The 15,776-nt window shown below is 44.0% G+C and overlaps 1 protein-coding gene across 4 annotated transcripts in view; it reads left to right on the top strand.

Moving 5' to 3' along the window:
- The first annotated feature begins 856 nt into the window (after positions 1–856).
- The window catches only part of TMEM200A (transmembrane protein 200A), a 74,812-nt gene continuing 59,892 nt past the window's right edge, over positions 857–15,776 (top strand). Inside the window, exons 1-3 of one of the 4 annotated variants that reach the window (XM_040449223.1) lie at positions 877–970; positions 1,795–1,916; positions 9,251–9,301. The gene's annotated coding sequence lies outside the window, so the exon portion shown is untranslated. Of the gene's footprint in view, positions 971–1,794; positions 1,917–9,250; positions 9,302–15,776 lie in introns of all 4 variants that reach the window. The other 3 variants (XM_040449222.1, XM_040449224.1, XM_040449221.1) reach the window with 3 other exon arrangements.

Raw genomic sequence — 15,776 nt, 5'->3', positions numbered from 1 at the left:
ACAGCAAGAGGCGCGCCCCACGGGTGGGTGTGTCCGTTTCCACCTTCTGGCCTTCCAGCCCAGAGAAGAGCTCCTGAAAGCGGGTATTTTGTTCCCACAGATAGATTTTGTCTGTGGTAATCCCGGCTCCAGAAGTGTAACTTTGCGGCCGGGTCACCCGTTGGGGGACTGGGGACCTGGGAGGGGGAAGAGCGGATCTTGTCTGCATCATCAAGGAGGAGGCGGGCTGCGAAAGCAGGGGCAGCAGAGCGGGGGGAGTTCCCACGGGCGGTGGGCGGCGGCGAGCTTGGCTCGGACCCGGGTCCGGATCGTGCTGTGACGCGCCTGGAAGCCAGCCCCGCCCCCCGCCCCAGCCCCCAGCTCCCAGCCCCCCGCCCCAGCCCCCAGCTCCCAGCCCCCCGCTCCCAGCCCCCACCCCCCAGCCCCCAGCCCGCCTCTTCCGCGCTTGGAGCGTGAGGTTCGGTGGGGATCTGTCTGGAGCCTAGCAGAAAACTTTTCCCCTTCCAGCCCCCGGGTCCCTTTTGTCTTTCTTGGAGGCGGCGACGACGCCTGAGCCGCGAGTCGCGCGCCGCACCCGGTGACCTCCGAGGGCTGGAGCGCTCAGGCTCCTGCGCTCGATGGCGGCGGCCGGCGGCCCCGCGACCCGCGGCGGGCACAAGCAGCGGCACGTCCCCCGCCCCGAGGCCGCCTCCGCCCCCCCGGCTCGGGGGTAGGGGAGCCCCCCACCCTCCCCCGCCCGCCCCCTCGCCTGACTCAGCCGCGCTCGGTGGCCGCGCCGCGTCCGCTGCCCGAGCTCCGCCGGGATGGGGGGGGAGCCCGAGGCTGACCGCGGCTGCCGAGATTCCCGCTGACGCCCCCGAGCCCGCCGCCGCCTCCTTCTCTGGTTCCGGAGGCGCCCGACGTCCCAACTGCTCCTGCAGTGCGAGTCCCGAGAGGCGACTGGACCCCTGAGGCCCCGCGCTCAGGACAGGTGAGGGGGAAGGGAAGGGTGCTGCCGGGCGGCGGGGAGGTGGGTGGACAGCCACAGCAGCCTTAGCGGGGCGCTTCTTCGCCCCCACGCCCCCTGCTTCAGCCACCAGAGTTAGGGTAAACACCGTCTCCCGAAGTTTGGGAAAGGAACCAAGTCCGCCATCAGTTTCGGACTCCCCAGCGCCGAGAGCGCAAGAGAAGCTTTGCGGGGCAGCAGCCTCCGGTAGCCCAGAGCCTTGGAGCGCCTGGCTAGGTTTCTCCGAGCTACACCCTCCTTTGTCTCCGTTCCAGAGAGTCAGCATTCTCTGTGAAGACGTCCACAGCGGCAATTTATAGTAGTCCTTGGCAGGAGCAAAGTGTAGTCAAGGTTTCCTAAAGCAGTATGTGGTAGTATCTACCTGGACGAAATGGGGAGGCGAAGCAATTATTTGCCAAATTCAGCATTACTTTTCTCCCCATGCAGTCATTTGGTCTGCCCTCAGGAAAAAGAGCTTGGGGTTTGCAAGATTTGCTTCAGTAATCATTCTTTTGCTGTAATTAATTGTCCAAGCCAGCCTTTCACATTGTGTAGGTGCAAGCTCTCTGTGTCTATGTATTGTCCTTAGATTTTGATTGAGAAGTGTATGTGTGTGATAATTGTAAAAAAAAAAAAAAAAAAAAAAAGGATTCATTATTCAGTACCAGGCACTGGTAATGCCAGGAAGTCACATGCTTCACATGTATGTAATTTACTAATTGGAGTCATCCCAGTCCACCTTAGCCTGGTGTATTTCAGAACTAAATGTTGCACTAAAGTGTCTCTTCACCTTGTTCTTTCTTCTGAAGACCTTCAGAAGTACTCGTGGACAACTGTATATAGAGAATACATGTAAGGAATCGACAACTATTCTTATTTGTCAGTAAGAATATTCAACTCTTCTGGATTTGCAGTGAAACCGACTTCTGAGGTACACTTTCTGAGGGGCTTTATGCTAAATATTCCCAGCTCCTGTGAAAGCTACTCACTATGATGGTTTGTCATGACTTGCATTATAGAAATACTTACTATCAAATGACCTTCAGTTTGTTACTTGGCTACTGACTCTAGAATATATTACCATTGTGTGAAAAGTTGGCTCAGTTTTGAAACTTTTTATGTTTTTCTGCTGTTTATATAGAAGCAACTGCTTGTAGTTTCCTGCTTTTCAAACAGCATAAGTGAAGGAGTCCTTCTAAACAAAATAATATTTAAGTGGAAACTATAGGGAAGTGTTTTAGCAATTTAATATTATGAGATTTTTTTTTTACTCTTACAAATGTATACTGAAGTGTTAGGAATGATTTTCTCTAACCAAGTCCTAGTAGAGAGCTCATAATTACAGGATGATTTAGCTGTAATTTGTAACCCTGGTTATAATTAGCTTTGTATCCTAGGCTGGGAAAGCCTTCAGTGAAGGAGCGAGTTGTTGCCTGCGAAGTCTCTGTGTGATTTCCAGGCGGTTGGCACAGAAAGTCTTTACCTGTTGCTCCTGAGTCTGGTCCAGGTAAAGGTATGCGGTATCCCAAGGGCACCCATAATCAGAAGGGATTTTTCAGGAAAGATCACTGTTTGGAAGGATGACTACACTTGTTATTTTAACTTGGAGGAATTTTTAGTGAAGCTTTTGAGTGCTCCAAGGGCTAGATTGCTATAGTCAGACTTGGGTGGTTTCAGCAATAGCTTATTGGCAGAAGAAGAGAACTACTCATACATAGGGGGGAGTGAGGCTGAACTGATTGTTTAAATCCATTCATTCCCGTAAAGATTCTCAGCCTAAAGGAAACAAAAATACATATTTAGCTTAGGAAAATAGATAAGAACAAAGATAAAAGCAGATGTCACCTTTTACATTTCTTGAGCAAAATTAGTAGAAGATAAATTAATAAGTCCTCCTAATAATGCACTTTAGTTACTAAACACAATGTAGAGTCTAAAAGGGAAGGCAGCTTTAAAATAAATTTTGTTGACTGTTAACTCTCCCTTAACAGGAGACAGCACGGAAAGTCTTCCTCAAGCAGAACACATTTGGGAAAAAAAACAAACATGTAGACACCAAAAAAACAATTCTGCAGTGAGATGGACCCCTCATTTTATAAATTGTATAAATTTTATATGTAGTGTATAACTACACTACATAAATGTGTAGTTTTGTCAAGTGTATCCATTCCATTTCACGACTTAAGACAGGTTTTGTCTGCTAAGGTCTGTTACGTGCGCAAACACTCAGAGAACACGGAGGGACAGCTGTTGTGTCCTACTAGCCGATGGACTCCTCTGGGAGCCAAAGACGGGTGAGGAGAGGGCTGGAGAGCGTGTCACAGATCCCTGAGCACCTGGGATGGTCCTTGAGCACCGGGGGTCTGGTGCATACTGGGAGCAGTGCGGTGGGTTGCAAAGAACCCTGGATGGGGAGTTGGAAAACCCAAGTTGTCGTCCTGACCAGGCTGCTGAATACGTGACCATGGATATGTTCCTTGGCTTTTCTGGGCTTCTGTGTGTGCCCTCGTCCCCACATTCCCTTATCCGCAGATCGAGGGCTTTGGACCATGATCTTCTGTCCTCTTTTTAAAATGCTGTATGATGGGTTCCGGTGGAATTGAGAGGGAGAAATCAGAATGTAGTGTGCGAAGGGTGCAGTGAGTAGAGTTTGGGTCAGGGGAGGACAAGCTGGACACCACGCTGGGCACAGGGAAGCGGTAATAATGATGCTAATACAAGGTAAAGGGGCACCTGGCATCTGGCCCATCATTGATTATCTTCGTTATTTATAATATGTAATAAAATAATAAATACCAACTTTTGCTTAGTTGGCTTAGTTGCTTGGATGGCTTTTCATGAATTTTTGCAAATAATGGCAATTGATTTTTCACAACATCCCCAGGAGGTAATTAGAGCGTAAAGGTGCCGAGGCCAGGACTAATACTGCAAAGCATGCTTGCACCAGTGCACCTCATTGCCTTTCTGCAGAATTGTAGAGATGGGAGAAGTTAGAATGTGCTTTGGAAACCCTGTGTTAATGGGACAGAGTGATAAGGTTGGTGTCAGATTTTAGTGGAGGTGCAAATTTCTGAATAAAAATTTAGGTTGCCTTCTGGAAGATAAGTCTGCGATTATGGGATCTCGAGACCTCCTGAAATGTCTTGAATCTTATTGTTGATGTTTAGTCTGATTATTTCTGTGTGCTTCCTCCCCACCTAACCTTCCCCAGCAGGAATTCTGGGGATTTGATTACAGGGTCATCGATAAGACTCTTCCAAGAGCTTTGAGTGCAGATGGGAAAAGGAAATTCTCATAGAAAGGTGGGGATTTGGGGACCATTGCACTGCTAATAGGATATGTTCTAGTAGCAAGTTGTGCTCTGGAAACTTTGTCACTGGGGGTAAAATTACATAGGAGTCATAAGAATGTGAACAAGGTGTGAAGATGTGAAGATGTGTGTCTATACGTTCCCTCCTGCTGCACACTCATCTCTGCCCTAAGCATTAAGTGCATCGCCAAGGGTGAGCAAGTTCCCCCCAGCCCCGCCCCATTCTGTGTTCCTGGTGAAGGGAGTTCGTCAGCATTCATCTGATTATTTGTGTGAGGAGCCTATATTTCACTAGCTTAAGCAAAAAAGGATTTATTGGCTCATGTGACTGGAAAGTCCAAAGATGGACCTTGCTTCACTCATGGTGAGAACCCAAAGACTCACGTGGCTTTGTCAGGGTCCTTTCCCTCTCCCCCCATTTCTCAGCTCCACTTGTCTCCGGATCAGCTCCATTCCAAGGCCCCTTTCTATGTACTAGAAAGCTGACTCTCAGTAGTTCCCAGCCTATATTCTTGGGCTTTTGAGACATAGAAAAGAGAGGTCTTATTTCTTAGAGGTCCCATTCATAGAAATTTCCTGGAAGAGCTCTGATTGGCCCTGCTTTGGTGGTCACTGAATCAGTCCACATCCACCAGAGAGTGCAATATGTTAGGTCATGTGCCCCATCCTGTGTATGTGGTGCTGGTGGTGGGGTGGAGGCTGATAAGGGCACCATGATGGACAGTTCCCCCATGATCACATACAGTTGTGCCTCTCTAAAGCTGATGATGCCGCTAATCAAAAACAACATTATTGAGGAGAATTGCCCTCTCCTTTTGTGGGACAGACCCCCTAAACAGTGACGTGAAGATTACACATGGAGGCAACTCAGATGTCCAAGACCATGCAAATTCCAGAAATGGGACCTTCCTCCCAGCCAAGACAAAATCCAGTGATGAACTAACACTCTCCATGTCTAGACTTTGCTGAAAGGTTGTGGTTGCCAGATGAGGAGCCTACCATTTATGCATTTCTATATACTTTTAGTTAATATCCTTGTGCTTTATTTCCAGCCTGGTGATTTCATTATCAGAAGTCCCAGTCATCTAGAGATCGTGGTATTGGAGACCCCCTACTTTCGTCACTATAAATCTAGCAAAAGTTTGAACAGGACAGTGAAGTGATGAACACAGAACTGTTGTTCATGGAAATTCACTGAGGTTGTGGGAGATGGGCCAAGGGGAGGCAGCAGGCATAGAATAGAGTTATCACTTAGGAGGCATAAAATTATATATTGGCATGTGTTAGTGACATTATGAGAGTATGGTAAGGGTGTATGTCAGGATAAAGGAGCATCTGTGTGGACAGAGAATTTGTGGGATGAAATGGATCAAGAGGGACCAGACCAGGATGATCAGCTGGGCCAGCAGGTGAAAAGGCTGTGTATTGTGGGTAGGTTCATGGCAACTGGATGATGTAGAAAAGAGGCCAGTGGTCACTGTGAGTCCAGCTGTCAAAATCTTTACATGTGTAGCACTGACATTTATTGAGGACCTACCTGTATGCCAGATCCTGTGTTATATGCCTTAAAATCATTATGTGATTTAAATCTCATAAAATCCCCTCATGGTGAGAAAACCGAAAGTTAGGGACGTAATAACTTGCTCAAGGTTATGTGGTCATTAAGTGGTAGCACTGGATTTTCAAACCCTGGCTGTCCAAAACAAATATCCGTGCTTTAATAAACCGTGTGATACTACCTCTCAAGCCCATGGTCAGAATCCTGTAGATGAGGTTAAATTGAAGGTCGAGTCTTCTAACAGGCAACCACAGCGACAGAAGTTCCAGAGGGGATGAAATAGAGGTTATCCAGGCGAAGGTGGAGAACATCCATGCTTAGCAGCAAAATGGACAGGAATCCCAAAGCAAGAGTAGGACATACATAGGTTCTTGGTTTGGGAATTGGGGTGTAGCAAGGGAAGTGGATGGGAGTGGTATCAGGAAGTTGAACAGGCGGGCAGATCAATACAACAACTGGAGTTTGAATGTTGATCTGAGAACAGGAGCTCTGCCATCTGTTCTGCTTTAAATACCCTTCCTGATGTAAGGCAGTAAGAACATATATTGGGTGGGTCCTCAGAGGGAAACAGGATTCTATTAGTTGTCAGGGACCATTAGGGAAAAAAAAAAAAAAAAAGAGCTAACATTTGTAGAGTATTTGACATGTGTCTTAGATACATAATCTCACCAAATCTTCATTATAGTCCTTGGCAGGTAAATATTATGGCTTTTTATTTTTTTTCTTTTGAGCCAGGAGCTAGAGCCTTAGAAAGGTTAAATGATCTGCCTGAGCTCCTGGAGCCACACTGGGGATGAGGTTGCTGTCATGGAAACCCAGTTCTGTCTGAATCTAAACCTGATTCTGGATCTTCAGGGAGTCATCCCCGCCCTGGCAGGCAAGGTCAATGTCAAGTCTGGGTGATAGAAATGGGGAAGTCAGCAAGGCATGTGGTTGTGAAAGGAGATCAGGAGTGAACTTTGAGTCATCAGAATGTGAGCGGGGTACAGGTCATCTGAAGGGAGTTGTCCAGCAGGATTATATCCGGCTTTAGCAGAGAATTTAATAATCCAATAGGTTTGTCCGCTTGGTGCAGGATCTCTATCCTTATGCAGGACAGATACGTCAGCAAGTCAGATGTTTGGAAGGCTTAATTTTAGTCACTGATTTCTGTTGAAGGGAAGGAACCTTTGCCAGCTGCCATGGCCTGAATTTACCTTTATATGTACAGGTACTTTGCCCTGAAATATACACACACACACACACACGCAGAGATGGGGGGGGGGGTGGGCAGGAGAGAGAGCACTAGCACATACTGAATATAGTAAGTATGTGGAGCACCCACCAGCTATAAAGGTCTCTACTTGAAGATACTCTAAATGAAACTGCTTACTAATAGAATATGAGTGACATCATGTCACTTCCCAACAAATCCAAGATCAAACTTTTAACTGCTTAGACACGTGACTGTAGATCTTAAGTGCAGTGGACTTTGTGTATGTATGTATGTATGTATGTATCTATCTATCTATCTATGATAACTGGAAAGGGAATGTGAAGGCATATAAAAATATGTTTTAGGCCCACATGTGAGAACTGCAGAGGTAAAACAACCATGCATAAAACTTTTAAAGCAACACAATAGAATAATATGATTTTAGAGTTAGAAGGATTTTTTCAGAGAGAAATCAAGACCACAGTGTTAGCTAGTATTTTGAAATACAAACTTAATAGTAGCAGTTAAACACAAATGTTACGGAGACTAAAAGGAATGGGACCATCTAAAACCTAGAAGGCCAATCCAGGGAGGCATCTGGGAGGAAGTGAGTTCTGATGACTATGTATGAACAGAGAGATGAGAGGAGAGTATTGCAGGTAAGATTAAGAATTTATCAGTGCTCTCCAGCCAGAGGCCACCAGGAATTACCCGTGGTTGAACAGGTTGGGTTTGCAACTTGTTTCAGCAAGGGAGAAGGTATACCATAGGGAGATACGGGGCGTCTCAGTAAGAGGGTGTGAGAAATTAATTATAAGATTTTAAGATTTGAGCTTGTGTTATGTGATTTGGGAGAAGGTTTAAAGAAGCAGGGCTTTGCTCTGGATTGAAGCAGGGATAATCCTATGACTTTGTATCTTAATAAATCTTATCAGAAGGAGACAAGACGAGAGAGGCTAATACTATTATTGGCAAGGAAGTAGCAGTTACTCATTAGCCAGATTAGAGGGATATTGGTCATTTTGGACAATATCCATGTTTTTGTTTGTGTTCAGATATGATTACAGAATGGCCTTGTTCCTGTCCTGCACCGTCATGGTCACAGACTGGCTTGTCTGGTGTTGACGTTCTGTGAAATTGTTTCCATCGACAGGAGCATATCGGGGCCTGGTTGTAAGCGCCAGGCCAGCTCCTGGATGTCGGGAGTGGCTCCGCTCTTTCATAAACTGGAAATTATATCCCAATGTGTTTCTGATTCCATACACCAACCAAGATTTCCCTTACAAGAGGGTCCTGTTAGGGAATGTTTCTCTTGGGGGTTATTGAGTGGATTTTCTTCCTATATTGTAATGGTTTGTTTAACAACATTGATTAAATGCCACTGTTTACTAGGGGCTCAGCTAGATTCTGTGGGTGTCAGGATGACAAGGGTCTCAAGAATTTCATAATCTAATGGAGCCAGAAGTAAATGAGTGATTACAGGACATTGAAATAAAGCTGGCAGAGATAACCAGAATCGGTAAAGAATATTAGAGGCTCCTGCGATGAAGGGAATGCTGAGAAGGAGCAGGCTGTTTTGCAAATAGTAAGCTAATTACAGAGGTGCCAATAGGTTGGCAGCTGCTAAGGAATATTTTCCTTTTTGAGAATCAGCATCTTTGGGCTGAAGTGCAGGGTGAATCCAAGGAATCTCAGTGTTCTCTCTCTGAGATTTAGGCACAGGAGAGGCACAAATTTGGGCTCACTTGGCAAGCCACATATCGGATCCGCTGTGTGAACACACCTGTGCCAGTATTTGTAATACGGTCGAGTTACTTAGCATTTCTTAAGAGATGTTATTATTTCTAATCATAAAAGCAACAGATGCTCCCAACGAAAACTTTGGAAAATGCATTAAGTATAAAAAATCAGGGAGAAAATTTGCCTATGACCCCAAAGCACCCATCATATTTTGGCATTTTCTTCTTCATTTTTAACGAATTGTTTCCATAGTTAATAACATGTTACAACCTGCTCTCTTTGCTTAACCTTATGTCCAAGACATTTGCCGACTTCTAGGCAAGCTTAATTCATGTCTGCATAATATTTGATTGTGTGGACACACCACAATTTATTAACTGCTCTTAAAATTGGACCTTTAGGTGATTTCCAAATATCTGGCATTATAAATGGCATTTTGATGAAATCTTTGTTCAATTTCAGATTACTTCTCTAAGCGAGATCTGTGGAAGAGATTAATTCCTGGGTCAAAAGGTATGAATGTCTTAAAGACTCCTGATACTAAATGCAAAACTGATTTTCAGAATAGGTGAGCTTGTGACTGACAGTGGATGGAAATACCACCTGTTCATGCCTGTACTAGGGTTCTATGTATTTATTTTTAAATAAGAAAAGCTACCATTTCGAAATGAGTAACAGTGTTTTTTTAACTGCAGACTTTGTTTCTTTGTTGTCAAAACTGCTCTTGGATCATGTAACCTGTTAAACTATTGCGATCAACCATTCAAGTTTTAAAACTTTATTTACCCATGTTCCTGATTATACAGATTGAGGCACAAGACAGAGAGAAGATTAGCCGGTGAATAATTTTTTAAAATCAGTAATATGCACACTCTGCGAGGGTGCTTTTCAGACCACACTGTTGAGAACCTGCAATGCCAGAGCCCCACTTTGCAGAGTGAACCTGGTTGTCCTCTGCCTCCATAGTTCCGTGGCCAGGTCCTCATAACCGGGGGGTGTTGTAACTATTATGTTCCCGGTCCCTACACTGTTCAGAGGGAGTGTAAGCCAAGTGAGGGCAAGCTTGTGCCTATTTTGTTTATGGCCGTGTTCCCAGCAGGTGACCCTGGACCTGGTTGAGCCAGTACGCAGTATGTGAAGTCCCAGCTAGAATATGAAAACGCTTGAGATTTCCCCCTGGAGAACATCTGCTCTGTTAAACACCGATTCCTCTCGAATAAGCCAAAGATCTTGAATTCGGAACCTTCTGACTTTGCTCCCTTTTCAAAAACAAAACAAAACAAAAACAAAAACCCAGCCCAATCATTGTATCTAGTTCGCGCAGTTGTGAACATTGATTCGTTCCATAAGAAGGAGGAACTTGCATCCTCGTTAGACCTCGGTACGGGGTTTTGTTCAAAAACATTGCCTGAGACTGCAAGAGAACTGTTAAGCTTACTAGAGTAGTCAATTTGAGGTGGGTGTTGAGTACCATTTTCAACCTTTCCACAACTGCTATTTTTCTATGAAAATAATACACAATTAAAATAAAATAATTTTGGTTTTCTTCTAAAAGTCGAAGAAGAACATTATAGCATTATAACTCCATTTTTTTTATGGATCTCAGTCAGTTATTTTGACCATAATTATTTTCATTCATTTACTCACCAAACCATGATTTAGTGAGCTTCATTCAGGAGTTGCTGCTAAATTATACTTATGACCCATTTTGCCAAATGTGAGGCGCATCGTATACAATGATATTGTAAAAAACCACATGGGAAATCATGACCCATACTTTTATTGTTTGGTTCCTGATAAGACATGGATGGATAGGATAGTCAACTCAAGCTCTGTAATAATTAATTAATAATTAATAATTAATTCCATAAATACTTCCTGGCAGCTGGGGATAGGGGAGGGATCAAAACCAAGGTTGTGGTGAGGGTACATTCTAGATGGAGACAAACAAAGCAGGTTCAGGTGTGGAAAGTGCTATGGAGTCTGATGTAACAGAGCGCCTGGGTTTTGCAGGTCAGATGATCAGGAAAGACACCTCTGTGTTTGAGGCTTTTGGGCTGAGACCCGCAAGATAATAAGAGCCAGCCTTGCATACTGGGGGGAGGGAAGGCTTTATCCTCAGGGTACTTGGAAGCTATTAGAAGGTTTTTCTTTTGGAGCATGATGTTTGAGATCGTTTATTAAAAGTAAGGGGTTGGGAGCAAAAACAACATTCATGTTAGAAACCCAAGATGTACCATACATCATTGCATGGCTGAAGACATTCCGTATATAGTATATCCACCTTCAAAGAGTGTTTAATATAAATAAAATATTAAGTACTAATATAAATATAGCTCTCTCAGTAGAACATAAACACCTTAGTCCAGTGCACATTTTTTTTGTTATGTGAAACTTGTATTTTTTAACTGTGTGTGGCATAGTGACTTATATATTGTGTGCATTCAGGAAATGTTGGCTGAGTTAATTATATTCGCTCTTCTCTGATGTCAGGGAGAAATATTACTGTGAGATATAAAATCACATTGAAGACACAGACTTTTTAGGAAAAGACTAAATCATTCCTTCGGAAATATTTAAAGTGCACGGGGCGCCTGGGTGGCTCAGTCGGATAAGCATCCTCTGTCTCCTCTGTCTGTTCCTCCCCTGCTCATGCTCTCTCTCTCAAAATAAATAGACTTAAAAAGAAAAGAAAATATGTAAAGTGTTAATTTTACTCTGAATATTGATAATATTTAAAAATTATATTCAGTGCTAAAATGCAATATTGAAAATAAAAATATAATACACAGATATAATTATCTTCTTTACATGCTTTCCCCCCTGTGGTGTATATGCAGAAATTTCTGCAAGGTCCACACGGTGTTCTTATCACACCTTACTTGACACGTGGCGATTCCTTATTTATTTTGTGAGTCTTCCAATTCTCAAACTAATTTCTGTCCAGAACTAACTCAGTCCAATGCCTGCATAGTTGAATAGAAGACAATAATAGCATGTAATTAGTGATGTGTGTTAGTGAGTGTTTAGCTCAGTGTCTTTGGGGAAATCTAGTTCAAAATATACTTACTGAGTCATCTGACGTTTTTTGAGAGCAGGCTAAGTGCCAGTCACCATGGAGCACACGGGCTCCTCTGGAGGAGTTCACAGTCTAGAGGGCGCCAGTAAGGCTGAGTACTAGAGGGCGCGGAACAGCTTTGGAAGATAATATACGGGTCTCCCTGAGTCCAAGTTTGCGGGAAAGGGGTGATCGTGAGTGAGACTGTGCACTAATTCACAGATGCCTTAAATTCAGAATTTGGTTAAGTGATTTTTAAAAGACAAATTACAAAAAGATGACAAAGATAGCACATGCCATCCATCTCCGGGCAACAGGGCCACCTGCAGGCTAACTCTCACTTCCACTGGTACTGCCCTGGGGATTGCTGTTCTCCCACAGCTGTCAGAAGTTCATTGCTAATTTGGCAGGAGACCTGCTGACTGGCAGCCCCTGGGACTCACCCCCACCTGCCACCCCATGAACCAAGCTCGCTCTTCTTCAGTGGGGGGTGGGTAACAATTTGGGGGGAGGTGCCTATTGGCTCTCCTGCCTTGGGGTCCAGCAACCTAAGCTCTTTCTCATCACACTGCTCCTTTCTGACCTTTACAGACCCCTGTAGCTGTAGATGGGAGACCTTCAGTCCCGCTGTCCTCTTGATTTCTTGTAGAGCACCGCTCATTCATTCCTTTATTCATTCATTCAGTACCTATTTTCTGAGTGCGTACAATGTACTGTTTTAGGCCCTGGATATCTAACAGGAAACAAAGCTCCTCTCCTTAGGACTCCTACGTTCCAGTTGGAAGAGACAGACAATAACCTATAATTTATTGTGACAGAGAATAAGAAAAGTTAAGCAGGGCCCACAGACAGAGAACAGTTGGGATGGGGACTCGTGTAGCATCGTCACGGAGAAGTCCTCTGGCATTTGAAGCAGACACCTGAATGAAGGGAGGAAAGTAGTCGTTTGAATGTCTGGGGGAGGAGAGCGCCAGGCGGGGGAACAGGAAGCACAAGGCGATGCACAGGCAGCCTCCCAAGTGGGAGCTGCTTTGGAGTGTTTGAATAGCAAGGAGGCCAGCGCGAGGAGAACAAAGCAGAGGATACTGGAGGGCCGTGGGACCACGAAGGAACTTCGGATTTCAATCTGAGAGACTTGGGAAGCATCTGCCAGTCCTAACCTGCAGCGGGGGCTTTGCTGGGCCCAGCCCTCACCATCATTACTAGTCCCCAAAGGAAATATGCAGTGAGTGGAGGCCTAGGTGTCTGCGTTCACCATCTGGAGACCCTGCCTGATGGGTCTGAATTGTAATTCAAGGTCCTCAGAAATCATGGGATCAAAAGAAAGTGAGATTGATAAAGACCTTGAAGCAAGAATAACCAGAGGATTCTAAAGCCCATAGGGGATGTTTTATTTTGGATGTGTACAGAATTTTATTGTGGATTGAAAACACTGTGTATTCACAGATGGAGAGTGTGAGAGCTGTGAGGAGTTTTTTTCATACAACAGTGAGAAATCTGAGGTCTGGAAAAGCAGTTCACTTTTTTATAAGTCTGCCTACTAAGCACAGGTGCAGAGACCAGATTAAAATCCAGGTCTGTCTCCTCCTCATCTTGGCCCCTGGGTGACACATGCATGTTAAGGAGCAGAAAATCTGTGAAATTTGGACTGAAATTAGCCATCTAATATTTACTAGGGCTGTCAGGGTCGGAGAGTTGGGGCATACCCAGAAAACTTTCTTAAATATCAGCATTGTTTGGTCAACAGATACAGAGCACCTACTATGTTCTAGCCACTGACTATGTCTTGTGCGGGAGAAAATCTGGACAGGGAGCTTATCGTCATCTGGTAGTGGGGCACAAAAAATTACATCCTAAATAGTGATGTGCCGATAAGTGTGAGTAGTGTCACGAAAACATACAGGGAGCTAGGAGGAGAGGGTCATGAGTCAGTGGGTTTCCTGGGAAACATTCACCTTGTAAGATGGGACTAGAGACAAGAGGAACTTGTCCAGAGAAGCCTTGCCAGAGAGAGAAACAGTGCATGAAGGTGGAGGAGAGAAAGAATTTGATGTTTTTAAGGAACAGAAAGAAAGCCCTGTTACTGGACCACAGCAGGGGAGAGAAGGTGGAAGGAGAGGTTATAACCTGGGCAAAAGCCATCATGAAGTGCTGTATGGAAAATCATAAGGGCTGGATACTTGGCTTCCAAAGAGCAGGCTTTGAAAGAAAGAGGAAATGCATGAACTGCTTTACATTTAGACACCATTTGGGCTGTTTTGTGGTGAAGGTGTTGGAGGAGGCAAGAATGTATGGAGGAAGAAACAACAGAGCCTTAGACTGGGTGGCAGAAGTGATGTTGGAGATTTCTGGACAGAGTGAGGACAGGTTCTGAAGATAGCATCAGCCAACACTGGTAACTGACAGGACGTGGGAAGTTGTGGTCCAGGAAATGTCAGGATTTTAGCATGACTGAGTAGATGGATGGTGAGGAAGACTTTTCCTCACCTCATAGGTGAGGAAGACTTTTCCTCACCTCATAGGTGAGGAAGACTTTTCCTAACTTTGGTTCATGAGTTCACTTTTGGACTCATTACGGTTGAGACACCCATGAGGCATCCCAGGGAAAAGAGCAAGTGGACGTTTGGACTGATGGGTCTGGAGCTCACATGTGAAATTTAGAATGGAAGCATAAATTTGAGAGTTAATGAGCATGTCATTGGTAATAAGTCATGGAGTGAATAGATTCTGAGCTTCAAAGAAGGTGACTTTGATCCAAAGAAGGATCATGCTTTGGGGATTTCTATGTTTAGAGGTGGTTAGAGAACATACCAAGAAGTAGTGGCCCTAGAGGTAGAAGGAAAGCCAGGGCTGTGATATCAGTGATGAAAGGTACATGATATTAGCAGTAAAGCTTTGCTTGCAAATGTCCCTTGGTGAACACTTTCTGAAGATCTGGGTTCAATTTGTTTCTCCAATTTAATCTCCCAGATGTAGCATAGCCTTCAAACTTTTGGGTGAAATGGGATTAGAAATTACTGAGCGTTTTCCTTTTGAATTTCATGTCATAGTTGTTGGTATTGAATTAGAACAGAATAGATGCACGAGTTAACTTCTTCACAATAAAATAAGGATTGAGTAGCACATCTGAAGGTCAGTTTCATTATTGCGCTGACTACCAATCTATTCTCTTATCAACTCCACTGCTGCCTTCTATTTGACTAGGTCTTTATTCTTTTTAAAGCATTTGCATATACTTCTAAATTAATAAAGCATATATTTTAAAGCCTGTCATATATTAATTTTGCGATAGATGTTTTTGAAACCACAAATAGGAGCTTAAGCTATTTTATGTTCCAGGACACTATAAAAAATTATGTAATTCAAGATACTTGCTTGAACATCTAGCTGAAGACTCAGGATTATGCTGGCTCTTATTACTAATGCATTTTTAGCTCATTAAAATGGAAGAGAAAAGACACCTGTTATTAGAGGTTACTTTTAGCCTCTCCATTTGGGAGCTTAGTTTAGTCCATTCACTATCTGGTGGTGGACCCTGAGGGAGCATCACGTCCTTGTTCGTATTTTCCTAAAGGAAAAAAGAGTGGAGAGTCACCAACAGTATGTGACACTAATGTGCAAAAATCAAAAATCATCTTTGTCAAATTAGAGGTTGATTAACTACGTTTCCTTTACATTTTCTCAAGTCTTCTAATGCAGTCTTCTCATTTTTTATATTTGTCGTTATATTAAAATATCTAAGATTCAGGAATAGTCTTATGTATGAGACGAAGTTATCAGAGCACTTACTAATGCTTATTATGTCTCCAGTACTTTCTTAGGTTATGACTGAAAAGTATGAAACAACTCTCTGGACTTTGAGTCCTTTGGAAGCTAGCACCGTGCTGCTCAGCGTCTCTGGTGACAGCGAGAGCCTTTAGTATCTCCTTT

The sequence above is a fragment of the Herpailurus yagouaroundi genome, unplaced genomic scaffold (genome assembly GCF_014898765.1).
Source record: "Herpailurus yagouaroundi ecotype Mexico unplaced genomic scaffold, PumYag 198, whole genome shotgun sequence".
Classification (NCBI taxonomy): domain Eukaryota; kingdom Metazoa; phylum Chordata; class Mammalia; order Carnivora; family Felidae; genus Herpailurus; species Herpailurus yagouaroundi.
Note: the sequence above shows the minus strand (reverse complement) of the source record. Positions and strands in the feature narration are given on the sequence as shown.